Here is a 3,852-nt window from a genome sequence, read left to right as displayed (position 1 = left end):
ATGCATCTTTGAAAAGTTGCAGGGGCATTACACAGACCAAACGGCATTCGTCTATAAGCGAAGGTACCAAAAGGGCATGTGAATGTTGTCTTTTCTTGGTCATCAGGGTGAATTGGTATTTGAAAGAAGCCTGAATAACCGTCTAGATAACAGAAATGTGAATGTTTAGCTAATCGTTCTAACATTTGGTCAATGAATGGTAAAGGGAAATGATCTTTTCGGGTTGCTTTGTTTAGTTTCCTATAATCAATGCACATTCTCCATCCCGATTCGATTCGTTTAGTTATAGTTTCTCCTTTTTCGTTTTCAATAACGGTTATGCCTCCTTTCTTTGGTACAACGTGTACAGGACTAACCCATTTGCTATCAGATATAGGATATATAATACCTGCTTCCAATAACTTGGTTATTTCTTTCTTTACTACCTCACTTAGGATCGGATTTAGTCTTCTCTGGTGTTCCCTAGAGGTTTTACAGTCTTCTTCTAACATGATGCGGTGCATCAAATAGAAGGGCTTATTCCTTTAAGATCGGTTATGTGGTATCCTAGTGCGGTTGGGTATTTTCTTAAGATATGTAGGAGTTTTTCTGTTTCGAGTCTTCCTAGATCGGCATTAACTATCACAGGTCGTTCAAGTTCTAAGTCTAGGAATTCATATCTCAGATTTTTGGGAAGTGTTTTCAAATCAGGGGTTGGTTTGTTAAGACACTGCGTAGGGTCCGGTGTTATTGCTAGGCATTGTTTAGATTTGTCCTCTAAAAGATAGTCTGATGATTTATCTTCTCCTGACTCTGCTTCTTTTATGCATTCATCAATGATATCCATGAAGTAACATGTATCTTCTATTGCAGGTGCTTTCAAGAATTGGGAAAGAATGAATTCAATTTTCTCTTCACCTACTTCGAAGGTGAGTCGTCCTCGTTTTACGTCTATGATTGCACCGGCAGTTGCTAAGAATGGTCTTCCTAGTATAATAGGTGTAGTATCATCTTCTCTAATGTCCATAATTGTGAAGTCAGTGGGAATGTAAAACTGACCTATGCGTACGGGAACGTTTTCAAGGATTCCTACAGGATATTTGATGGAACGATCTGCTAATTGTACAGACATTTTGGTCGGTCTTAATTCTCCCATTTCCAGTTTCTTACATATGGATAAAGGCATAACGCTAATTCCGGCTCCTAAATCGCATAAGGCTTTGTCTATGACAAATTTTCCTATGTGACAGGGTATAGAGAAACTACCCGGATCCTTGAGTTTAGGGGGCATGTTTTGGATTATAGCGCTACATTCGGCAGGGAGTGTAACAGTTTCGCTATCCTCAAGTTTCCTCTTATTAGAAAGAATTTCTTTTAAGAATTTAGCATATGAGGGCATCTGCGTAATAGCTTCGGTAAACGGAATTGTAACGTTTAATTGTTTAAGGAGATCAACAAATTTTCTAAATTGGCCTACATCTTTGGTTTTAACAAGCCTTTGAGGGTAGGGTATAGGTGGTTTGTAAGGTGGTGGAGGTACATAAGGTTCCTTCTTTTCTAGGGTTTCCTTATTACTCTCTTCCTTTTCCTTAGGTTCACTTTCCTCAGTTGATTTCTTAGGGTTTTGGTTTTCTATCCTTGGGTCAGACGGTCCTTCCACTTCCGTTCCACTTCTTAATATAATTGCATGAGCTTGGCTTCTCGGATTAGGTTGGGGCTGTCCAGGGAATGTACCAGTTGGTGCAGCAGTAGGTGCTTGTTGTTGAGCTACCTGAGATATTTGCGTTTCCAGCATTTTGTTATGGGTAGCCAAGGCATCTACTTTGCTTGCTAGTTGTTTAAGTTGTTCGCCAGTGTGTATGTTCTGGTTTAAGAAATCTTTATTGGTTTGTTGTTGGGAAGCTATAAAGTTTTCCATCATGATTTCCAAGTTGGATTTTCTAGGGGTATTATTGTTAGGATTGGATTTCTGATATCCCGGAGGTATAGATGGGGCTTGATTTGGAGACTGTCCAGGTGCGTATAAAGCATTATTACTCTTATATGAAAAGTTTGGATGGTTCTTCCAATTTGGGTTATAAAATGTGTGAATTACTAACCAGTCTTCCAAACCATGGTGTGGGCAAAGTCTCATCATGTCTTTGTATCTTTCCCATGCTTCGAAAAGAGACTCGTTGTCTTTCTGTTTAAATCCGTTTATCTGGGCTCTTAACATAGCTGTTTTGCTTGGCGGAAAATATCGGGCAAGAAAAACTTTCTTCAACTCGTTCCATGTGGTGACTGAGTTGGAAGGAAGTGATTGAAGCCATCTTCTAGCGCTATCTCTTAATGAGAAAGGAAAAAGACGAAGTCGAATTGCCTCTGAAGTGACACCATTAGCTTTAACAGTATCAGCGTATTGGACAAATACGGATAAATGAAGGTTTGGATCTTCGGTAAGATTTCCAGAGAATTGGTTCTGTTGCACAGCTTGCAACAGCGAAGGTTTAAGTTCAAAGTTGTTTGCTTCGATTGCGGGCGGAGCAATACTTGAATGCGGTTCATCTTGCGATGGAGCGGCGTAATCTCTAAGAGCACGAGCTGGTTCTGCCATCTCGGTTAAAGAAGGAAGATCTTTGAGATCAGGAAGGTCTATAGGAGGGAGATTGTTTTCAGCACGATATTCCCGAATTCGTCGTAAGACTCGGAGATATAGTTCGATATCGTTGATTCGTAAATAGAGCGGCTCGCCTTGAGAGCGAGTGCGTGGCATACAAATCAACGAAAGAAAGAATAGAAGAAAAAGAAACCTTAGTCTCTACAGCGTAACGGAAGAGTTACGATATCGATTAAATAGAAAGATCCCCGGCAACGGCGCCAAAAACTTGATCGCTCGACTGTGTGAGTCGAGAATGGGATACAAACTGCAAGTGCACAGTTCTATCGCGTAGTTTTAAAAGATATCGATCCCACAGGGACTTATGAATCGATATACCGTTATCTAAGGTTACTACGTAAATCTAAGGTGAAAATGTTTGATTGTTTGGGGAAAAACTAAGAGCTAAACTAAGATCTAGATTAAATATTAATAAAACGGATATCGGTATGTAGTTCGTCAAAACTAGGGAATCAAGTCTTTGTCGGTTTCTTGTTTTAAAATGAATCGTTTCGGTTAACTTTATTGGTTAAAGGTTTTATCTCAAACTCTCGCTCTGTTGAATAAACCATGATTTTATATTAATGTAGTTGTCACTTATAATTAAGTCAAAAATCATATTTTGAAAACAATAAAGTTGCAGAAACTCCTTTTAAGAAAATACTGACCGTTTTAAAACACCCTTATCTCAAACTCTCGCTCTGTTGACTTAGGTTATATAATCAAATCCAAATGCTTAACTCTCGTCCTCACATTCAATCTTTAAAAATACTTTTTGGAAAAGGTCAGAATTTAATTAACTCTAAAACTTGCTCTCGCCCTGATCTAGAATTAATGCCTAACTTACACTGTCCAGTTAAAATCTCAAACTCTCGCTCTATTGGTTTTAACTTCTTTATGTCTTTTACTTTTGTAAAAAATCTTGTTATTAAACCTGTAAGTTGAGACCGTAAAAAGATTGATTTTGATTTTAAGTTTAGATAGACCGACTCAGTCTTGATCCCTTATTCTGCTTACTTTACATACCGATACCTGGGCAAATTAGCCAGACATGCTAAATAAATAAGAATTTATATCATGCATAAACAGACTCATTCCAGGCAGATAATATAGATAAATAATAAAACAAAATATTAAATAATGATTAAAGAACCTGATTGCGTAATACAATAGTCTTGAACACTCCACCACAAGCCGGTAGGATTTGTTCTTGGATTCTTCAATTAAACAGTAAATTA

The 3,852-nt window shown here is 38.0% G+C and overlaps 1 pseudogene; it reads left to right on the top strand.

Annotated features, from left to right (window-relative positions):
• The first annotated feature begins 2,087 nt into the window (after positions 1-2,087).
• LOC127089239 (uncharacterized) lies at positions 2,088-2,187 on the top strand (annotated as a pseudogene).
• The last annotated feature ends 1,665 nt before the right edge of the window (positions 2,188-3,852 follow it).

Source organism: Lathyrus oleraceus, chromosome 5 (genome assembly GCF_024323335.1).
Source record: "Lathyrus oleraceus cultivar Zhongwan6 chromosome 5, CAAS_Psat_ZW6_1.0, whole genome shotgun sequence".
NCBI classification, from domain to species: Eukaryota; Viridiplantae; Streptophyta; class Magnoliopsida; order Fabales; family Fabaceae; genus Lathyrus; species Lathyrus oleraceus.
This window is presented reverse-complemented; position numbering and strand designations above follow the sequence as displayed.